Raw genomic sequence first — 23825 nt, forward strand, 5'->3', positions numbered from 1 at the left:
CCATTTTGTGATTGGATTATTTGTTCTTTGGGTGTTGAGTTTGAGAAGTTCTTTACAGATTCTGGATACTAGCCCTTTATCTGATATGTCATTTGTAAATATCTTCTCTCATTCTGTCGGGACAACAGATTTCCTAGCATCCTAAGAAAACCTTAATAAATGTTGTCCTTAAGTCCTGATAGGAGTGGGTGGTTAGTCAGAAACCTGTCCAGGGAAGCCCACACCCTAGCAGGGCTTGCTTGATGGCTCCCAAACACTCAGATGCCTTCCTGAACATTCGGGGCTGGCTCCTACTGAAAACACCAAAGGGGATGACAATTAATCAAAAAACACTCCTTCCAGCCCTGGCACAATAATCCTTTGTTTTGTATATTCTCTATGCAAGAGCATGGCAATTACTTTCTGAGCCAAATTGTTTGAGCAATAAAGTGTTACAGGGTGAAATGTAGAGATATAATTAGAATATAAAGACTAACGAAACTAATAGTTTCAAATTAAACCCATATACAACTGTGGCAACACAAAACTGTCTTCTCTTCTTTGTGGTCTTAAGGAAACATCCCAGATGTATCAGGAAAAATTAGTTGTCTATTCTAGGAGTTAAAATAAAAAAATACCTGCCTCACAGAATATGCTTCACAATTTTTAAGTAAGGGGAACAAAGCTTCCGTTGCCAGGGTGATTTTCACCAGTGGGACCCTCATTCCCAACATGCAGAGTGCAATCTTGCTGGCACCCCCGACAAAGAATATCAAGGTCTCTTTCTCTACTCATTCTTTGCCTCCTCCAACCACACTCTCTCTCCCCTTCCTAACACCTGCATCACTAAGGAAACCATGGTAACATCAGTGCCTCTGCTGAGCGCACTGATAGCTCAAAAGAGAGAAGAATGTGTTCAGCTTATTATTTGAAATCAGAAGTATGATTTGAAGAAATACTCAAAGATATCTCATGATTGAAAGAAATTGCTAGCTGGCTAAAATAATGTTCTTGGTGGTTACTAACTGCAGTGTTGGCTTGATAAAATTCTCACCAAGTCTCTAAAATTCAGGAGCAATATGGGATCTGGTTGGTGGGTTAAATTCTAGGTGAGAAGAATCTGGTCTGTAAGAGTTGGCAGCACCTTTGAGCTTGCCATGTAATCTGACTGGGTGGCTCTGGTAGCAGTGCCTAGTGAAGTCCCAGGAATCTTTTCTAACAACTTTTATCACCTACCATTTTGTACTCCTGTTGAACCACCACGCACAGGCTGTTGAGTTCAGCTGTCTGTGGAAAAATTATACCAACCACATGCTTAGGCAGAAGGAATACAATATATTGCTTATTTTGTATCTACAGAGAGAAGCAATGTGGAAAACATCAAGCCTGCTCTGTCACCTTCCATGAGGACAAATGAAAATCATCATAATAACCTTATACCAAGCACATATCAATCTATAATCAATGACATTTGAGATAATAAGAGACATTAACTAGAATCTTTGGAACTGAATGCTACTGAACATGTCATCTTAGTTTTCAATGAGATAGGAGTTGTTCATCCGAATGGCTTGGGTTTGCCCATCTAAAATTTTGGTATCATTGACAAGTTTTCTTTCTGAAATTTAGTTGCTTTATTTGTAAAAGCAGACTCCTTCTTTGTAAAGATAGATGCTTTTATAGGGATATTTCTTCTTCTCCTTCCCCTTCCTCATCCTCCTTCCTCTCCTCTCCTCCTCCTTCTTCCTCTTCTTCTTCTTTGTATTCTTCTTCTATATGTAACATAAACACTTGCCCGTAGTTGGCACCCAGGAAATATTTCCTGAAGAAACAAATGGATGAATGAAGGGCAACTTAGAATGTATCACAAGGCTACTGAGAGAATGATGTAAAATCACTTTGAAAAAGTTAATAGACCATAAACACAAGAAATTTTATTTATGATAAGGTAGATGCTATTATTTTATTAATGTCCCAGAGAAATAAATGTGTCCAAAGAACATTTATTTGGTGAATACAATCAAATAACCAGAAATTCTTACCTTCCTAGGTATTTAACTGAAGGGCCCGGGTAGTTTTGTTGATCAAGTAGGCACTTCTGTGGTCAATGTCACATTGTGCTTCATGGTGACCCAGCATTCCTATTAAGAACTGGAAAAAAGGAAAAGGAAAGCAAGTCTGCAGCAGTGACATGGTGTGGTCAAGAGAATATTGGCTGAGAGCTAGTAGCCTTGGTTTCTACAAGATCATAATTAACATAACCTCTCAAAACAAAGCTCCTTTTTACCAAGATGGCCTTGGCATGAGATAGGTTGGGAAACTTCTGTTCTCCTCAGGGGGAATAGAGAGATGTGGAGCAGGAAATAGACAGTAGTAAGAAGATGAATCAAATTCTGAAGTTGTGCACTACTCTGTGGATGGGTCCCCTCCTCAGACCTGGGAAGGAGCTTCCTGGCCATTTCTCTGTGATGCTTCATTCCTAGTCACTGGTCCTCCTTCTCAGCACCATTGATTGACCAGTGTCCCTCAGAGTGGCCCCACAGAGGACTATCATCTGATGTCCCAGACCCCTACCTGTTCTTCCATGCTCTCCTCTCTACAGCAGGGGACTGGGAGCCAGTCTGCTTGCTACAGGGGAAACTAGAAGATATGGGGAAGAAGAGGCTTTTTTGCCTGTTGCTGGCAGTACCATTAACAACAATAGTAAGGGGACCAGCAACGATGGGGCCCAGAAGCTTCCAGTTGAATCTGAGCTCTGGCAGTGTCAGCCCTGGTCTCAGCAGCATCAAAATGTGGCATCCTGGGTTCCCGTTCAGAGGGAACAGCACAGATCCAACAACAATTGTAGCAGCAACAGCAGCTCAGCAGAGAGTGTGGGCCTGTAGGCTTCAACCCCAGGCAAAACCAGCATCCTGATCTCTGCGGAACAACTCACTCCTTTTTGTGCTGCCCCCAGCCCTTCTAGTTTCTTTGTAAAATTTTTCTCTATTCATCCCCCTCCATGTAAACCATCCAGAGCAGTTTCTGTCTTTCTGTCTGGATACTGAGTGATACCCCTCCAACAGCCCACCTCTCTCCCAGAAGAAGCTCCAGGCTGGGGGGGTCACAGCCTGCTTCATCTCTAAGATAGATGAGGAAAGGTGAACTGAACAGAGCACCACAACTTCCAAAGCTAAACTTCATTTTGAAAATCATGAAATATGACAAGCCATCCTTCAGCCAACTAATCTATTATGACATGCCTTCATGGTGGGTGCTGTGATGTGCCACCCAGATCCTTCCTGAGGAATGAAGGGCTCATGCCCCCAACAGCTGGGTCTGCTCCCAAAACACTGTCCCTACTATCAACCTTCTTCAGGAATTATATTGGCTGAAGAAAATCACCTTGCCCAAGGTCATACCTCCTTCCAGAGGCAGCCCACACTCAAAAATAGATTGACAGGAGGGGACAAAGACCCAGACCCACATTCTAACTCGAAGGGCCATCTGAGTTCCAGAATTTCCCATGGAGTCAGCTGAGGCCTTCAGTGGCCTCAGCACAGTACATCTCAGCACAGCTTGATGTCTCTCTCTTCCCAGTCTGCTTCTTTCTCTTCTTTTCTACAGGAATTTATCCCAAAAGTACTCCCTTACAAACTTCCTTCATGCCAACCCCTTCCTCAGAGTCTGCTGTCCAAGAGACCTATATTAGTTTGCTAGGGCTACTGTAACTAAGTACCACAGACTAAATGGCTTAGAAAACAGAAATGTATTGTCTCACAGTTCTGGAAGGCAGAAGTCCGAGGTCAAGGTGTCAGCAGAGTCAGTCCCTTCTGGGGGCTATAGGAAAGGATCCGTTCCAGACCTCTCTCCTTGGCTTGTGTGTGACTATTTTACATTCATATGTCATTCTCCCTGTGTGTGAGTGTCCCTGAATTTCCCTTTTTTGTAAGATACCAGTCATATTGGATGTGGGCCTGCCCTAAGGATCCCATTTTAATTTGATTATTTCTGCAAAGTGTCCATCTCCGAATAAGGTCACCTTCCAAGGTGATGGAGTTAGGACGTGAACATAGGAATTTGGAGGCTGGGGACAAGTCAGTTCATAACAGAACCCAGCTGGCAACTACATTCATTTACATCTTCAACCAGGAGGTAAATGGACATGGACACGACAGCTTTCTGAGCCCTCTCTCAGATCCAAGTCCCATCTCATCAGGTTGCCCTTATTAAAGAGTCTGCCCTCTCAGCAAGTAGAGGCAGATAGATGCTCAGCAAGGTTATCCATGGCTTCTCCAACACAGGCTGGCAAGATTTAAATCAGGAAGGACAGAGTCTGGTTCTCAGGCTAGAGGGAAACCTGAAATGGGGAGTCTATTGGGAAATCTGCATTTACAAGGAAGCTATTTATTACAATAGCTGGGTGATGAGAAATGTAGCCAATGTATTCACCTCTGGAAGGGTGTCTGGGAATCTCACATAACTAGCTTTTTATGTCCTTTGTTCTCAAAATTAATAACAGTATGACAATGAGTAGAGGTAGGAGGAGAAAGATGGCAGGCAGATAGATGATAGATTTTTCACTAGAGAATGGTGGATTTTTTTTTTTTTTTCTTAATTTACTGGTAGAGTTGTAATGGCACTGAGGTTTTTCTCTACATGCATATTGCATTAGTTTCAAGCTGGAAATGCAAAGACACATTGTAGTGGAAAGCACTGTTGCAGTAAAACCCCTTAAGCATCCACATTTTGTTAGTGGGGGCAGAGCAGCAGGAAATGCGAGTTAGGGAGAAATTTATACACAAATGCCTGAAAGCAACTCAGGAGGCCAGCCTGTATTTGGGAACTCAAGGATATCCTTATTCAAGTTGGTGTTACAACCGGTATCTGGAGCCATCAAAACCATGTTCAGAGGGGAGCATTTGAAGGGGCACAAACAGGCAGGGTTACAATCTGGCCCTGGGCCCTAATTCCCAAGAACACTTGCCTCAAAGACATCAGAAAGCAGTGGAGGTCTGAGAATCAAGGGCAAATGTGCTCGTGTGCCAAGAAAACCTAAGACGGCTATTTTCACAGCATATTGGGGCTTGGCCAGGTTCCAGAAACCATCAGCCAAGTAGCCTGCCCTGATACTTCAAAGAAAGAACTCTCACTGATAAATCCTGCCCCACACTTTCCACAGCACACATTTAATCTGGAGGCATATAATACCACAGCAGTGAGTCACTGCGCTGAGCCTCAGGGCCCGTCCACAGGACAGGGAAAAAGAAAAAGGTCCCCCACATCTGTTGTATAGGGCAATTCCCCTCACTCTGCAAAACTGCACTGAAACAGAGCAATAAAAACTGTCATGAGGCAAGTGAGTTACAGCCCCGTTACCTGCACAGAGCCCCTCGCTGAATGATAATGAATTCAGCCCACCATTTTTCATTACTTTGTTTTATCACATTTTGATAAAACCCACCAGACGGAGGTAACCAATCTGCTTTCTTCCTTGGGTTGAGCTCAGAGATCCCAGAAGACCTTTCGGTGAGGAGACAAGCAGAGAAATTTTCTTTCTTACACACACATACACACCTTTCTCAGGAGGTTTGAAATTTGGAAGGCCTCAGTCTTCTGAATTGCATTCAATCTAAATTAAAATTCAGCAAATATTCACTGGAATACCTAAGATAAAGAAAAATCAAACCTAGGTGTCATGGAAGAGAAGACAGCAGCAAGGGAATGCCAGGGTCAAGAGTGGAGGCCTTTGTTTCTTCATGGTGGGGGGGTGGGGAACAAGGAGAATATTAATTCCTTTGCTGTGAGTTCTGCACCGTCTGGAACATTCATGGGCTGCTGGCAGATAGGTCAGGCCATGGACTTGTTCTCATCTGGTCATTTAGGAGTGGTCTATGGAAGGAGTGGAAATAGTCTAAATCTTTTCCTGAGTCACACAAGCAAGCCAGCAAGTTCAGTGATTACGTAATAAGCTGGGGGCTAAGTCTTAGGAGCCACATTTGTTTTAGGGGTTCACATGTGGCTGTGTGTGCGTTTGAGTGGGTTTCTGGGCGCACGGACATTTCTCTACCTCGTCCCACCCATGTTCTCTTCTCAAGGCTATTATGATGCATAGTTCCTAAGGGTACATGCTTTCCAGATGACCTACACACGAGTCCTGTTCCAGACTCTTCCTGGTTTCTCTGAATCCTAGTTTTCCTTTCACTTCAGTTTTCACTGATCTCTTCCACAATACCAACTGCAGTCAAATTAGCCTCTGGCAGGCATCTAAGGACAAGCTCCACTGCCACATCTGTCCATGAAGAAGAAAATGAAGAGCTGCCAATTTGCCTATTTACAGGTGCCAATAAAATCATGCCCATGCCATTCCTTGGACTTTCTAGAACTTTAGTCCACAGGACTATTTTGGAAGGGGTGGCCAGCAGGGTGGCCTTTCCCCAGGAAGGGCCACCTTTTTCATCACCTAAGAAAAATCTGCCATGTTTTATGTGGGCCCCTTGATAAATCTTATTGAGTAACTCCATGCACATTAGCTACCCCAAGAAGGAAGTGAAACTTGGTGAGCCTTATGTTGATTTTCCGAGGCAAGGAGCCTTGCTTCTGTGGCAAGAAGGGCTTGAGGTCTCTTAAGGAATGGCAGACAGGCCCAACCATAGGCAGAGGTGGAGGAGGGACACAGTTCTCCTCAAACACCTCCAGAGTCGAGGATCCTTCCACCTTTCAGGGAAGAGGGGTGGTGAACATTCAAGAAGTTCTCAAAAGATGCCCGGTAGGAAAGGAACCTCGAGATAGGGACTGCGGTGGGGCCCCTGAATCCTGGGTGCGGAGACTCAGATCCAGGTTCCCCCTACTCAGCCCTCTTTGGGGAAGAAGAGAAAAGCAGGAAGATATTTTCCAGCTCTGGGAACTTCTCCAGAACATTCTCCCAACTATAGCGTTTGTGGGTAGTAGTTCTGATGAGCAAAAAGGCCACCTAACTGAAGTCAGAAAATTTGTTTCCTATTCCTCTATCTCCCTTAGTACCTTCTAGAAATTAAGTTAATTACTTCACTTCACAGAAGTTTCATTCTTCATAAAGTTCTTAAGATGACTAAATAAAATGGTATGTAATATTAATAGGTGGTATTTATTAAACACTTGCTATAAGCCATACACAGGGCTAGGATAATTAATAATCCAGTGTTCAGATGAGAAACAAAGTAAAGTACAAAGACTAAGTAACTTGCCCAAGGCCATGCAGTTAAAACTGCAGATACCTAATGCATATTTTAGTTATTTTGTTTATCACTTAAAAATAATGAGAATCTTGGCTATCACCGTAATTCGTGAAGTTTTTTAAAAATCCAGTGGCAACATTGTTTATGTTTTTTGTTGGCAGGACACAAAATTTATAAAAGGCTCACCCAGGATGGCCATTGTTTGTGTGATTAAGTTTCAGAGTTTGGTTTAGCTGCCGGGGCATTTCGCTAGTGGTGTTTGGTTTGTTTTTGCTCTTAGTGGCCACAGCCTTAATAGGCCGACCAGAGACCAAGATGGCTCCTTCTTCTAGATATTTGGGAACAACTTTGAGGCTGAGTCAATTGGAGGTGAGAATGGGACATACAGAAATGACATGGAAACACCCAAGGGCTAAAGACAAATTTTAGAAAATACACCACCCTCTTAGAAAAAGCAGATTTCTGTTTTATAAAAGCAATATTGACAACCATTCCAGGCCAGCTACCCCAAATGGCAGGGGTAAACTTTTCAAGCCAATCAAGTTTTCATCTCCACAAGGGTCCCAGTGGGATCCATCTGACCAGAGTTAGCAGTTTGAGGGCAGAGAATCCCTTAGCTGAAACCATTCCTTTGTTCTGCAGTCACAGAGCAAAGGCACTCTCTCCCTAGGGACCTACATTTCTGTTTCTCTATGGTGAAGGGGTTAGACCTTGCAAAACGAAGAGGGGGGTTACCTCAAGCTTTCTTTCTGTTCCAAAATTCTGGGATTCTTAAGGATCTTGAAGAAGCTTCTTTGCTTCTACTTTAGGTAAAATAACCAGAATCTGAAATAATTCTCAATTTGGGCCAAGTACACTATTCCTGGCACTCGAGAACATACATTTCCTGTCTCTTTTCAGAGTGGCTTTCAGAGAAAGGCTTTCACACAAGATATCTCAAAATCCTCACACTTTTCTTCTTTCTCTTTCCTCCTCCTCCTTCATCTTCTCTACCATCATCATCATATTTTTGTATGGGGTATGAGTATGTTTAATTTGTTTGTCCTAAAAGAAAGTTCCTTACAGGGTTTCTACTGACTTAGTAATGGAAAGTAAACCACAGAGCTCCAAGAACCCTCACATACATCCTGAAGCTGTAGAAGATGTGCCCACCAACAGATTCCTGCCTCACACCCTGCCAAGAGGGTCCCAACTGACAGCCCCAAGCGAAGGGGTTCTTGAGGGATACATTGGTATATTCATACCATGTGACTTACCTCCTGGACCACAGGTAACTAGTTGGTCCAGGTATAGAAGCCTGACCTAAGAGCAGTCAGTCTGAGTTGGCCTGACACAAAAGTCACATCCAGCAGACAATGGGATAAATGGAACGTCTCAGATTCTCTCTCCTGAAGAGTCTAAATGTGAACTAGAGAGAGAGAGAGATTTGTGAGTTGGAAGGTGGGAAGGAAACAGAAGTTAAGAAACAATCAGCAGGAACGTAGAACAGTAGAAGCCACAGGCAAGACAAACCGTGGGCAGGCAGGAGCTGAGGTAAGTCTGGATGGAGTACTAGAAAGCAGAAACCAAGTGACATACTGAGGAGAAGATGAGCTTCTTGGTTGTGTAGGGACATGAACAGAAGAAAATTAGAAACTCCTGTCGCTCTAGGGCAACAAGATAATCCAGTTCCTACAGTTGCTTTTCATCCTACATAACCTCCCAGTTCCTGCTGTGCATTCCATTCTCCATGGGACTTGGCTGTTTGCAATTTCCCATGAGGTGTGGTACAGATCTCTGTCTACATGTATCCATCAATGAATCTCCATTTCTTTCTTGTAACCTGAGTCAGTCTCCTTTTCTTATAACCAAAAATGCCTATTAAATACAAAATGTTCAGGACTTGGCTGAACGATGACTTCTAACCTGTTCACAGTTCCATTGACATTGATGACATTGATGTTTCTGTTCTGGAAAATTCCAGGGCTCATCTCCCATTTTAAAAAATGCTCTGAACTTTTTATTTCCACAGTGCTCTTATACCCTCTTTCACATATGTCTCACAGCATCTCTAGCCACCCATAACTAAAAGCCTTGATGCTATTAGTTCAACTACCACTCTACATTTGTACCCTTCCAGAGTTTTCCACACGATTTCAAATACATGATCTCTTTTGAACCTTGAAATATCCATATGGGGTACTACTACTACTACTAATACATAATATTGTACAGTGCTATATAATTTACTCATGACTTTTATATACACAGTCTCATTTGATTAGATCCACTTAACAACACTGTGAAGTAGTTTTCTCATTTTACAGAGGAGCAACCTGAAATTCACTAATGGTAAAGAACCTATCCAGTTCACACAACAAAGAAAGGTTTCTACTGGGATTTTCGGCCTCCATGTCAGTGTGAAATGTTTTGTGGTCATTTTTTCTACCACAGGCAAACAGGAGCTACCCTTAGATGTACTTGTATGGCATTGGAAGTGTCTAGTTTCTTGTCTCTGTATATTAAGTCAGAGGTCTATTAGGTTTACTGTGCGTCATCTCCTAGGACTGTAGTCTGCCCGCCTATCTGGCTCCCACTGCTAAGGCAACACTCAGAACATGGCTGTTTCATGAGGAAACTCATCTTTGTCTTCCACAGGTGCACCATTAACCCATTGATAATATGAATTTAGCACATAGATCTTTTTCTTCCTGGTCACTGACTCTGATGCGCACATGTTCCATAACCAGGTTACCTGAAGCAAACCCTTGCTCTAATTTCAAGGGCTTATTTTTAATACCACAGAACTGACATGGTTAGAGTCATGAATCAAACCAGCCTTCTATAGATACTGGACCATTTCAGCTCGTGGCACAGAATGTTGTGGTTTAAGAGAGAAAGAGAGACTCAAAACATAAATTGTCATTCGTTTTTCTATAACAAATGTGGTTGCTCTAATGATAGCACACGAAGCTCCAAGCTCCTTGTTTTATCATTCCTCAGATAAGACCTTGACATTCAGTACCTCCTGGTGCTATTATTTGAAAGCCAACAGGGGGTAAATTTTGTTTGCCCCAGTAGCTGTTCTTCCCAGGCACACAGATGGCTGATGCTGTTGACAGTGGCAACTGTGGTGATTAGAGCAGCACTGTACATGTAATAATGTAAACAATACATAGACCAGCATGAGCTGGATTGTGGAGGGCTCTCCCAGAGTGGCCCCATCTACTGCAGAGAGAGGCATTTGGATACAAATCAGCAACTCCATGACACATGAGCCCCACGCTATCAGTCAAGGCTTTCCGGCTGATACAAGACATAGCCTCAGATTCCTCAAAACACAGTACCCTGGGCACCTACTTACCAGCTCAGACAGGGCTATAAGATGAATGTCGTTTTGCCATTTAACATGTGATGATCCCTAGCATATAAGGCTGCCCAGAATTGATCTCAGCCCCACAATAACTGGGTCCAACTACATAGTCCCACTCTAATTAGCCTGCACGTCCTGCACGGTGAAGGTAATGATTCAAAATGTGTCTGTTACCCTATATTATAAATGTGCACTGTAACACTTACAGTCCTGTTCCTATCAGGAACTCTCTTTAGAATTGCTCTAGCATCACACCCTGATAATACAGGACCGTGGTTCTCCCAACATACCACATGGTTGCATCCCTCTATTCCCTGTGCCTGGCATGTCTTTTTTCTTATAGGGACCTATAAACTCTTCCTGATCTTTTCAAGACTTCCAGATTAAATATCATCAAGACTAGATAAAACCCCTAGAGAAACAGGTACACCAGGAGACAAACAGAAATGTAGCAGAAAATGGCCAGTGGGAGTGGGTAAATTGTGGTATATTCATACAGGGGGGCACTACATGACAGGGGAAACAAATAAACTAGAGGTGTATCAACATAAATGAAGCTTATAAACGATGTAGAGTGAAAGAAGCCAAGACACAAAATAATATACACTCTGATTTTCTTTATAAAATTCAGAGCAGACAAAACTAAGCTATACTATTTAAGGATACAGAGGTGTTCACACTGTAAAGAAAAGGACAGCTGTGGTCACTCTAAAAGCCAGAACAGAGAAGCCTCCATGGAGAGATGAGAGGGTTGGGGGAAAAGTAACACGAGGGCTTCTGGGTTGTGACAATGTGCCGTTCCTTGAAATAGATCAAGGTGACTTCATCTTCATTCTTTGTTAGGCTCTACATTAATATTTTATGCACTTTTCTATAAGTGTGCTATATTTAATAATTTTTTAAAGAGGTAAAAGGAAAAAATGAGTACAGAAATTCCTGGTTAAGAAATATCATAAAAAATGCAGACATCATCTTCCTGATGAAAGAGTCCATTTTAATGGACAGAAGGGCCTGTCATGCAGTCATTTATTAGTGGGGAAGCCCCCTGCATCTATGTAAAACGTGCTGCTTTAGGAGAAGGGCGACAAAAATAGCCTTCCTCTGGTATGCCATGACTACTTTCACATAAAATATATGTTTACAGAAAATTAGTTGCTTCAGTATTTTTTTTTTAAATGCTAAATTCAGGCTTTGTCTTATCTGCCTAGAGCAGAGCCTTCAGAAATGTGGTTTGTAGTGGCTATATTCTCCTTCCCGGTGTCATCTCCTCTCTAGAGGCAGATTTTACTGTTTCTGTAATCCACCTTTGCCTGGCATTAGGACCATATATGGGTTTTTTTTTAATTGTTTAAATCAGGAGGAATTCATAAACGCCCTTGATGTTGGGGAGGCAGAGAGGTGCAGCAAAGGTAATTACACCCTGCCTTCTTCAGTCCCCACTGTGACTGCTATTGGACATGGTCCCCTTCTTCATTTCCCATCCTAAACAGGTGTGCCCCGCCACTCTGGGTACACTCAACAGCAGCCGTGGCCATCCACAGGCAGCTGCTCTGTGAGGCTGTGTGAAATGAGTCTAATATGGCTGGCACTCCAGCACATGGTTCTAGGGTCTGTGATACATTCCAGAGTACAGGTGGAAATGGTATGCTCAGAGCTGGAGATGTGCTTTTGGCCACTTGTTTTGCATCCCCCAGAGATCAGCACTTGACAGGGAAGCTCAGGTTGGGTGAGGTAGGGGCTGATTTAATTAGCTGAGTGGCTCGAAATTTTTCCCGTGGCCCTAAGAGCCTAAACCAAAGGAGGGAGCAGGGGTGGTGTGAGTCAGTACGAGGACTTCTCTGAAATCTCGATGAAAAATCTAACCACAGAGTAAGTGCATTACTCTGGCTAGAGTTGGCAGGATGCCTAAAATAAGGGGCAGGGTGCTGAGAGCAGGGGCAGTGGGGTGAGGTTTGGTTTGGTTTGGTTTTCACTTCTGAAGATTTTACTTAAGTTATTAGATGTTGTAATGTTATATTGAGGAAGAAGGATTTTGTAAAAAGAGAGTAATCTGCTGGAAAAAGAGACAGGGATATACGGAGAGTGAAAGTCCAAGAGATCCAGAACCCAGAGGAAAACAAGAGATGGAGAGAGGTGCTGGAAGCAGAGATAGATGGAGAGAGGGACAGCAGGAGGCAGGGGACAGGAACTTTCCTTGCCTTTGTTCATTTTTTTAAGTTGGGATGTCAAAATGGACCTCTTTGTGCCATTCCCAATTTGTGCTGTACTTAAACCCATTTAATTACTATGATGGATTGCATACTTGCCACCAAAATTCTTGTTCTCACTTGCCCTAACTATGAATGGGCTGCAGGCATGGCCTTTAAAAAAAATGAGCCAAGTTTGATGTAGATTTGTGTTCATCTCTGTTAATGGCAGGCAGGAGGTAGACTAGCTATTCTCCTCCAGTGACTCAAGGCATTGCCCTGGCCTGGCCCGGGTTCCACTGGACAGAGGGCCCTGACTGGACTGTATGCAAATCCCAGCTTTTCTCATCCAAAGAAACATCTCCAGGAAAGGGGAGAAGCATTTACAGCAGGGGCACAAAGAGCTTCGGTTATTGTTTGATGCACAGTTGGGTCTTAAGGGACTCTTTTGAGCGATGAGCAGCTTCAGCTGCAAATAACTAAACAGCTTTAAAGGGAAGGCGCTGAGGAGGTGGGGAATTAATGAGCTCCAACCAGCAAGAGTTACAGCATAATTAACTCCCAGACGGTCTCACTGGTGCTACAGCAGTACTGTACAACCCAACCCAGAGCTTCCTCCCTAGATAGAATTAAAGTTTAATTCAGTGTCAGAGGGGCTTTAGAAAAAAAGCCCAGCCCAGGACAAGAGGGAGCAATCAAGAATTTCATCGAGAAAGGGTCATGCAGTGGCTACTCCCTCCTTCATAGATTGCCCAGTGCACAGGCTTTAAGGTGAGACTGTTCGAGTGTCTGAAATAGACCAAAGGAAGTCTGAGTCTGGGCCATTTGGGAAAGAAAATGATGGAAATATCTGCCTGATGCCTGGAGAAGCTATTTGTTTTGACTACTGCTGCTGCTATTTGCCTTAAGGTTAGAGCCCACAGGACTGTGAAAAACCAGTGCCCTGAACCAAGAAAAAGTTTTCTCTTCCAGCAGCTGGGAAGCCCTGTGCTTTTGGCCCCCACTTGCCAAGGTGGTGTTCCGCACTCAGGACAGGGAGTCCGGGATCACTGGCTTATCATGTGTATTTAATCCCCCAAACAGTTCACTCGTAACATCCCCATCTGTTCAACAAAATTATTTTCATCAAAATCTTGAAATAAAATTAAAAATAGCGTGGCCAGAAAAGCCAGTGAAAGTTTCAGAGACAGTGAAAATGCTCCTTTACTACACTTTGTATGTATAATTTGTCAGTTAAAAAAAATAAATACTGTATGTGCATAAAAGGAATAAAGCACTTTTTATTCAAGAATTTTATCTCCAAATTAAGGTTTGAACTTTGATCCTTTCTTTACAAGAAGCTATAATATTATTTTCTATAAAGAAACTAAGAGCTTCTAAGTAAATTTTAATAAAATCAAAACGTCGGCAAAAAATACAAGTCAGATAATTATGAAATTATATCCTTGTGGTGATTATTTACTGGATTCATTCTTTCATTTAAAAGCAATCATAATTGCAGAAGAAGAGCACATTTCAATTTTAAAGATATTGTTCACATTCAGTAAGATATTTCACATATGAACTAAAATGTACACTTAACAAAAACATGCTACCCCAGGTGTAGTAATGTCATTGTTTCATATTTCAGAGATAACACTCAAAATGCTCCCAGAGAATGACAGAAAGGATGTAACTCAAATTCAGTTTCTTTATCTTTTGCAATGATTGTTTACCCTAAATCTAGTGTTTAAATGCAGGAATGTGCAGTACAACGGAGTCCAGGAAACAGCCCCCACGTGATGTAAGCTCAGATGATTCCAGGCCTTTATGAACTGGTTCATGAAATAAAAGTGTGTAGCTTATTCCCACAAAACTAGGAATTCTCCGAATTCACTTTCATATAGAATATAATGTATATTGAAGGAAGCATAATAAAAATGTGCTGATCCGAAGCTTACACAGAGCATTAAAACCCAACAATAACCACAGCTGTTGCTTCAAATTTAGAGCATCAAAAACTTGTTTCAGGGAAGATATGTTATCTTGACATTAGGAGTACATGGTGGTAATGGAAAGCAAGTCCCATTTTAACTGATTTGATAATTGTTTTTAAATTCTTCACTCATTTACCCACCCTGTTGCTGGCATCGGTGTGGACCTCTCTCATGGCCCCCCCCTTATATCTCTCTGCATTATTCTCTGCCCATTACCCCAGCCTTGGGGATCATCTCAGTAGGGGCAGCTCTGGGCATCTGCCATAATCATGACCAGAGTGAGGAGGGGAGGAAGTGGGCAGGAGTCACATTATGGAGGTGCTGCTCTGTATGAAACCCACCACTAGGCATTTCCACTCAAAATGGCTCCTTCCTGCTTCCCAAAACTGCTCACACAAGGGCCTCTAATCCCACTATCTGGAAATGAGGAAAAACAGACAACATGAAGCTCCGTGGCTTGTCCATGGCACAAATAGCAGAAAATAGATTAGAACCCAGCTGAACCTAGGGACAAGGCTCAGGTTACCCCCTAAAAGTGAGTCCCACAGATTCTGTGGAACCCCTAAGAACATGACCTAGAATTCCTTGACTTTGCACAGATGCAGAGAAGATATGCTAAGGGTCCCACTGCTCTAGTTAGAATAAGCTTACCCCTCCCAAATTTGAGGAAATCACGTTTTGAACATCATTGAACCACTAACCCTATGCCAACAAAGGTCTTGCATTTAATTCGAGGTGGTAGAGAAAATTTACCCGAGTTTCTGGACCTTTTTCCTTTTTGTTTCTCTTCGTTTCACTTCTCTTTTCTTTCCTTCTTCCTTTCTTTCTTTCTCACTGTCTCTCTCTCTCCCTTTGCCTTTCTTTCTTTCCTTTTTCTTCCTTTTTAAATGTACTTTCTTACCAAGCTTTGTATCTTGAGTAAAATTGCTGGAGCTATCACATTAAGTTCCAGAGAATTTCTCAGTGGGGACCTTGCATTTAACACATAGCTCCAAAGAGTTGATGGATCTTTTTAATGTCCTCTTTATTAGTAACACTTAGGAGGAACATCTTACGTCTCTCTTTCTTCTTCCTCCTACATTAAAAAGATGGTAATGTCACTCTCCATATGTCCTGAGTATGGCTGAGGTCTTGCCTATTGGTTAGTATTGATTAGTATTCCTTTATACTTGGCATAATATTCTCCCTAAAGAGTGCATATTGCAATTTCCAGAATCAGGTCACAGAAAGCTTTGGCTCACAGAAGTCTAGGAGTTGACAAAACAGAACCTGTAATCATAGTCTCTCTTCTCCTTTCCACTTCCAGGGAGAGCTATTTTGTCTCTTATTGCCTTACCCTTGAGTCTGACCAGGAACAACAAATAAAACACTGGCCACCTCAGACTCTGGGGAGAAGGGCTCCTCCCCACTCTCTACCAGAACAAGGATGGTCTAGTGGGAGCTAACATACACAGATATGTACACGGGGCCTGGCACACAGCAGAGCCTTCTCTGAGTTTTGTCTCCTGGAGGCACACCCTTGAGAGATTTCATAGCAAAGAGACGTGATTGCATCTTTAAGGTCACCTCATGATTCAAGATGGCTATCGAAATGCCAGCCACCATCTTTACTTTATGTGACAGAAAAGGGAGGTTAGAAAAAGGGCAAAAAGAAACCTCTCCCAGCTGAGGCAGCATTCTTAAACATTTCTAGAAGCCCAATCAACAACTTCAACTCACAGGAGACTCAGGAAACGCAACTCTCTATCTAGGCACATCACCACCTAGAATAAATGCAAAGCTCTACTAGTGAGGAAAAGGGGAGACTCAGTGTTGAGAAGGCATCTAGCTGTCTCTGCTACAAGCCAGGTGCCTCTTCCCAACCTAATAGTTTTGTATACATTACCTGCTTCTTCCTCAAAACACTTCTACTGGTCTTAGGCCAGTAGAGTTAGGGAAGTCTTAGGAATTATCAAGCCAACAACCCAATTTTATTTTAATGAACACGGGAATGGAGCTTTGGCATTTATAGAACTTCCCACAAATATCATTTATTTCTCGACCCCCCCCTCCCACACCTTGAGGTAAAAAGCATTCTTAACTTGATTTTTCAGAGGAGGAAACGAAGATCTTGAAAGATTTAAGTGATTGGCTCAAAGCCAGGTAGCTAATTAGAGGAAAATTGGTACTAGCATTCAGATCTCTGACACCTGGCCCCACATTTTTCCATGTCTTTTTTTTTTTTTTAAGATTTTATTTATTTATTTGTCAGAGAGAGTGAGCACAGGCAGACAGAGTGGCAGGCAGAGGCAGAGGGAGAAGAAGGCGGGACTCAATCCCAGGACGCTGGGATCATGACCTGAGCTGAAGGCAGCTACTTAACCAATTGAGCCACCCACGCGTCCCTCCATGTCTTTTTAAAAAGAAATTTCAAATACAGAAAAGTTCAGAGAATATTACAAATGTCTAGCCACAACTCAGAATTAACAAATGTTGAATTTTTGTCATTTTGCTTGAGAATTTTTTTCTTTTAGATTAAAAAAAAAATTAGACAGTTGAAATCCATTTTGTACCCCGAGGGCTCCCCAGAGATAATCAATATCAATTTGGTGGGTATTTTCCTGGTCCATACCTTTCCATTTTAACTTCTGATAAGCATGCATAAATAAGTTATTTTTGTAGTTTTATTTTTCACCCAACTTTTTTTTTTTTTTAATTTGACAGTGAGAGAGAGAAAGTGCACACAAGCAGGAGGAGTGGCAGGCAGAGGGAGAAGCAGGCTTCCCGCTGAGCAGGGAGCCCAATGCGGGGCTGGATCCCAGAACCTTGGGATCATGACTTGAGCCGAAGGCAGACACTTAACTGACTGAGCCACCTAGGCGTCCCTCACCCAATATATTTTTTGAACTCTATCTAGGTTAATGCATAAAGTCCAGTCATTTTAATTGCTATGTGATATTCTGTTATATAAACATACAGTGCATTCTATTTATTCATTTCCATTTTCCTACTATATATATTGAGTGCTTACTCAATAAGGATATGAGGAAGTGTTTTAGGAGTTTTTTGTATTAGTTTCCTTAATCTTCATAACAAATCCATGAGGAAGGGTTGTTATAACCCCAGTATTGTACACAACAATGAAACTAGAAGAACAGACTAGAAATTTGCCCAAGGTTTCACAGCCAATATGCAATAGATCCAGAGTTCAACCCCAGAGGAGTTAAATCCAGAGCCCCTACCCATGACTTCTAGTCTCTTTACTTTGGCCTACTACTCAAGCATCTTTACTAGTACAACCACCTCTGTTGTGCAAAAACTATCCCCAGAGCCCTGCCATCACCTGGTAGAAGTCAGCATGAGTTTCTGGCCAGCATGTGTTCTGACTGATTTGTGCCCGTATCTACTTTATGGCTATTTTGAAAAGCATGCCATTCTAAATTGACTAGACACTTAAGTTGTTTTCAATTCTTCACGCTGCAATTAAGAGAACCTAGAAATAGATATTCTGAGACATAGATTATATGCCTCAAAGGTTTTATTAAAAACTATTGATTGCTCTTGATCATTGGTTATACTAATGAACTAATAAACTATACTAATATGCTAATGTAATTCATGTATTCTTCATGAATATTATATACTATCAATCTTCTTAATTTTGCCAGATTGTTGGGTATAAAGTGGTATCTCCTTCTTTATTTGTATTTTGCTGATTACTTGTAAGGTAGGGAAGGTTTTTTTTTTTTAATATGTTTATTAACCATTTAGGTTTAGTCTGATTTGAATTACCTTTCTCTTCTCTTTGCTCATTTTCAAAGTAGCTTCTATTTTCTTTTAAGTATTTCCTTTTTTAAAATATGGTTTGGACATTCATCTTCTGGCCATTATATCTGGTATGAATCCTCCATACCACTTCTTACCTCCGGCCCCATCTCTGTCTTCTGTCATGTAAGAGTTTTTAATTCAATATAGTCAAATCTATAAATCTTTTTCTTTATAAGATATAATTTTGCAACTTTGAAGAAAACCTCACTTTTGAAGAAATTCTCTGTTTACTTCTAATTGCTTTATAACTGTGTTTCTTGAATTTGTTTTTCTGTATGGAATGGGAAAGGAATCTAGCTGAATTTTTTTCTACTTGGAAATAATTCCAATACCATTAATTTATTAAGTTACCTTTTCCCCACTGATTTTTTAGTACCACTTCTAACATAAATGACCAATGTCTGTATATACACCAATCTGTTTCTCAGTTTTTTATACTGTTTCACTGACCTATTTCTCTATTCTCAATTTTCTTTCAGTTTAATTCTCTGACTTAAAAATAATGCATGTCTGAGCCTAATACATTCTATCTACTCTTGTAATTTTTATGGTCCTGATGCTGAACACAAGCCTGAAAATTTAGAAACTGCCTTACAGTTCTTTAGGAAGGTAAGCTAGAAGGCATATGGTATCTTTGGTTTCCACATTGGAGATTCCACTTGCACTGGTGAAGGATCTGGGTATTTGGAGTACTGTAGAAGGAAAAATAAATTCTAAGGATAATGAGGAAGAAGGAATGAGTCTTGATTTCTGCATCCTCAGAGATACCCCACTATTGATACACATTCTCTAACATCTTCCAAGTAAATCTCAATGACCACACATCATTCATAAACATCATTCTTATTAATTTAGGTGGACCAGATAACCCAGTTTTTAAAATGACAAATATAAAAAAAAAAAAAAAAACTTGGAAAAAAAAGTCATTTCCAGAGTTTAGAGAACAAATTTTTAAATTGCATTGCTTTTTGTAAATGACTATCCAAATTATATAATGATCTATAGTTCAGAGTATTTTTTCCAGGGTTTGGCTGTCTATATATTTAGGGCATACAATCTGACTTGGAAAAGTTCCCCTCAAGCATGGTTACAAACACTGTATACAGAATGTGGATCGATGTCCTGCACAAAACATTGAAGTAAAAAGGGTAGAAAAGAAATAGATCCTTCATAGCAGTCCTGAGATTGGCCATAGCAGGGTCTCTCCTCTGCCTGAGAAACCCAACCCAGTCCCCAGTGGGGAGTGGCGGTGGAAGTGTGAAGGATGGGGCCAGGCCAGGAACTGGCATCTCACAGAGTCTAGCTTACAACCATCACCTCAACCCAACCATAATGGTTAAAAACATGATCATATTCTTAGTTAATGTTAAGATCATAGGCAGGCCTGATAAAAATCTTTTTAAATTCAAACCACCAGCTTTATTTTTCATATTCTATAAACCACAAAGTACCTGATCTGTAGAATTTTAAAGCTCCTGCAAAAGACTCCTGCATGGCAGCTTCAAGAATAAGCCACAGTCCAACCAGAATATTGTTTTCAGTATCAGAATGTATTTTTCCAGGCAACTTGACTTTCATGGGCCAGTGGAAGGTGGGGGTGAGGGGTGTGGGGAGAAGCAATTTCTAAAGACATGCTAACTTTCTGGTTCTGTTGGTGGTTGCTTAAGAAAAGACAGGATACTAATTGCATGAGCCAACATTCAAAATTCAGTCTGTATTTTCTGATCATATCTCCCTTCACCCTCCCCCTCCTCCCTTTCCTACCCCTGTCTTTCCTCAAATAAAATTCTGTCAAAGTGAAGAAAGATCATTTTTAATCGTTTAAGGAAATTTGAGGATATTTCTGATTTGTAGCCTCTAATTTCTATAATTCAAATTATATATTCCTCAGTTTAAATTTAAATAAAAAAGCAGCCACTATATACCCAAGGATATTTACCTTAAAAACTTTTTTTCTCCTGTATTAGAGCTGACACGGCTCTTTTCATCTTCACCAAACAAAACAATTGGTTTTAAAAAGGAGAATAATCCAGGCTACTCATTTGTTCAAAGCAAGAAGTTGAACAGAGGATGAAATGAGAACTCTGTCCCTGTCTTAGAACTAAACTGGAGCCTCCCTGGGACATTGTTCTCCAGATCCCTGTCTGGGACCATGTTTTAGGTAAAGCTGTGTTTTAACAAGATTCTCCTTTTTCATCTAGTAATAAATCATGTTGGACAGAGTCCAACACTAAAATGCCATGCATTGAATTATGCATAATAGCGAGTCATGTTTATGCAGGGCCCTACTGCAATTGTTCATAAATTTTTACTTCTTTTTATTCCATTGCTTCACATGCAGGCTTGGTTGGCATGCTTACATCAGTTGCTCTGTTTTTCTTGCTTTGTTGTGGTTGTATGTTTTAATGAAAACCCTTCCTCCTCAAAGACATCCAGCTCTCTGCCAAACCTATGGAATCTATAGATTTTTCTCCCTGGTACATAAAATAAGAGCTCTGATTCAACTGGCCAACAAACACATTTGCTAAATGAGACTTTCCTCAAATGTCACTCTTGCAGGCAACAGGTATTTCCTGAGCACCTCGGGCTCTAGGCATTGTGCTTGTCCATGAACATCACAGGGGATGAAGCTGATGTACAGAGTCCCTGCCTGTGTGGTGGGTGTGATCCAGGGGGAAGACAGTGACAAGTAAATACCTAATCACCCGTGGTGTTCAGTCAGGGGAGGAAAAAGCAGGATACTCTGAGAGAGAATAATGCAGTGGAGAGGACTGCTCCTTTGCCACGGTAGCTGAAGTAGACCTCTTGGAAGCAGAACATTTAAACCAAGTCCTCAAAGATGAGGAGGACCCACCATTCCAAAGGGGAGAGGGGGCGGGAAACCTGTTGGGAGAAGAGCAGCAGATGAGAGAAGGTCCTACAGAGTGCTTAGCCCATCTTTTCGGCCATCTTGGCTCATTCACCCCCTGGCCAGCCTTGCAGGGCCAGTCCAGTCCTTCTGTCCGCAAGAAGCCTTCCTGCCCAGCCAGAATGCATGAGACTCTGTCCTCTCCGGCCTCCTCCGGCACTTCATCTGTTTCCCATGACTTCCCACTTAACCATATGCCGGGTTATATTGTCCTCAGATGGTTCCTGTGGTTAAACTTGTCTCCTCAACAAGTTTTGTAAACCCACTGAGGACAGAGGGGAGTGCGCCCCTTTGCACCCCACCCCACGTCCGCTGCAGCACTGGAGCGGAACTGACGCGGGCTGCATTGAAATGGGCTGGAGATGTTTGGCCTGGCGGGGCAGGTGAACAGCCGTGGCTAAGCTGCTTTTCTATCTGCATCTGCTCACATTAGACAAAATGCAAATAGATAGGCCCCCATCTCTCTCTGTTCTATTTAGCATTTATATGACACCTTTCAGCACAGAGAAATGAGTAAGTGGAACCAGAAGTGGCTATTCCATGTGCTCATCCCCCAGTCCGGCTGCAGCCAGGCATCTGGTCCCCACCTGCCCCCCACACGCCCCTCCTCCCCAGAGGGGCAGGCTGCAGGCACCAGTGCTCTGCTTTCAGCAGGGCTCTTCCCACTGAGCCGCATGCTGTTGAAAGAATGCATTGTCTGGGCTAAAGGGAGAACGGCGGGTAGCACGTTACAAATCTGAGCTGTTAAGTGATAAATGAGCAATGAAAAGCGTCCTGACATCATTAAGGTGTTCCCAAACACGCTCTCTGCTCAGCCTCGCCCTCGCACAACCTCGTGAAGACAGAGTGGCTTGTAGGGTGACCAGAGCCTGGCCGAGGAGTCACCAAACTGGGTCATTCTGACCCCATGGGGTTTTTTACATTCCGCCGGTTGGAAACATAGGCACTTACAGAAACTGCTAGACTTGCTTCTCCATAAACCTTCTTGGAGGCACGGCTCACGTCAACCATATAAAAATGAATTTGCCTTGCCCCTGCTCATAGTAATCCCAGAGTCTGAAGCAGTCCTTCAACAGTACCTCCCACCTCCACGTTCGGGAAGCCCTGGTCCCAGGCCGCAGGGCATGCACGTCTTGACTGGCCACTCTGTAGAAGCCACACCACATCCTCCTGCCCACCATCCCCCCACCCCAGGACCCAGTACGGACAGGCCATCGGGACAGACTGCCTGCTGGGGGACAAAACAGCTGATCCAACTTTTTTGAGATGAAATTTGCCAGGGCCAGAAAGGGCATCCCCTTAAAAATCCTTTAAAGAGCATCTTAACCCTTGCAGTGCCTCCTAGGGGGCTAAAAGCTACCCCTGTCCTCTGACTCACTAATGCTGTAGAATTCTAAGTTTCTAGAGAAGAACTCGCTACTGGTTCACAAAAGCAGTGTGGGGGAGGAGAGGGTCGATTTCTTTTCCTCATGGCTCTGCCACCCCTGATTTGCTTACAGGGATCTCACGGCCATTGGTGTAGAAGAAGGTATATAATTCTATAATAACGTAGGGTGACAATATGGCAAAAAAATGTTGGTTCCATCGCTTGCCAGCTATGTGATGTTGGGCAACTCACTTGAGCATCTTGCTTTCCCTATCTGTAAACTAGGGGGAAATGGCACCCATCACATAAAGCACGAAGGAAGAAGGATCAAACAATGCCAAAAGTTACATGTTGAGCACAGGATCTGGCACACAGAAGGGGATTAGCAAATATTTACTGTTCATTGAGACCTAGTCAATGTATCTCATAAGGGATTATGTGCTTTATCTGGTCCTCTAATTTCGTCCTACAACTCTCAAAGATAAGGCCTGTATTTATAATTACTATGCTATCCTTCTCACCTTGTTTCCCTGGGAGAAATAATTTCATGTTGGTGGCTATTCCTGTCTACAGTTTCCCCTTGAAAAATTGCTCCAGGATGGGTACTTCCTAAGGGGAAGCTTTCTCTATTAGGTAGACAGGAGGGGAAACATAAGGGCAAGCCTTGACCCACCATTACCAAGAAATCAACTGTGGAAATGAGTCATCTTTCTCTCGCCACTGGGCTGGACTTGGTGATTAATGGGAGACATTTAAGATAATATACTTTCTTGTTCTAGTTTTGATAATTCAAGCTCTTAGAAATGTGAGCCCAGAGGTTAAAGAAAAAAGCACAAAGTCGAACAATATTCTCTTTCTAGTTGCTTGCTTTTAAAAAACTCAGTGCCTTTCTGCCAAAATTTACAGAATCACCTATTCCTTGTCTATGTCACATTGCTTTCCTTTTTTCCCTCCTCACCTCCAAAAGGAAATGAGTTCCAGCCAAAATGGTTATCATAGATCCCCAGCACAAACAGTTTCCAAGTTACCAAACGAGACAGAGGAACAATTGATCT

The 23825-nt window shown here is 42.2% G+C and overlaps 2 long non-coding RNA genes across 2 annotated transcripts in view; both read right to left on the bottom strand.

The window, feature by feature from the left end:
• Positions 1-947: 947 nt before the first annotated feature.
• LOC131832352 (uncharacterized) lies at positions 948-5626 on the bottom strand. The gene is made up of 3 exons (XR_009354010.1): positions 5536-5626; positions 2022-2130; positions 948-1801 (listed from the first exon to the last, which is right to left on the bottom strand). It is a non-coding gene; the product is annotated as an uncharacterized LOC131832352 (long non-coding RNA).
• Positions 5627-8475: 2849 nt separating this feature from the next.
• LOC131832351 (uncharacterized) overlaps positions 8476-23825 on the bottom strand; it is a 138919-nt gene continuing 123569 nt past the window's right edge. The window contains exon 6 of the long non-coding RNA XR_009354007.1: positions 8476-8583. This is a non-coding gene — a long non-coding RNA (uncharacterized LOC131832351). The remainder of the gene's footprint in view (positions 8584-23825) is intronic.

Source organism: Mustela lutreola, chromosome 5, assembly GCF_030435805.1.
Source record: "Mustela lutreola isolate mMusLut2 chromosome 5, mMusLut2.pri, whole genome shotgun sequence".
Classification (NCBI taxonomy): domain Eukaryota; kingdom Metazoa; phylum Chordata; class Mammalia; order Carnivora; family Mustelidae; genus Mustela; species Mustela lutreola.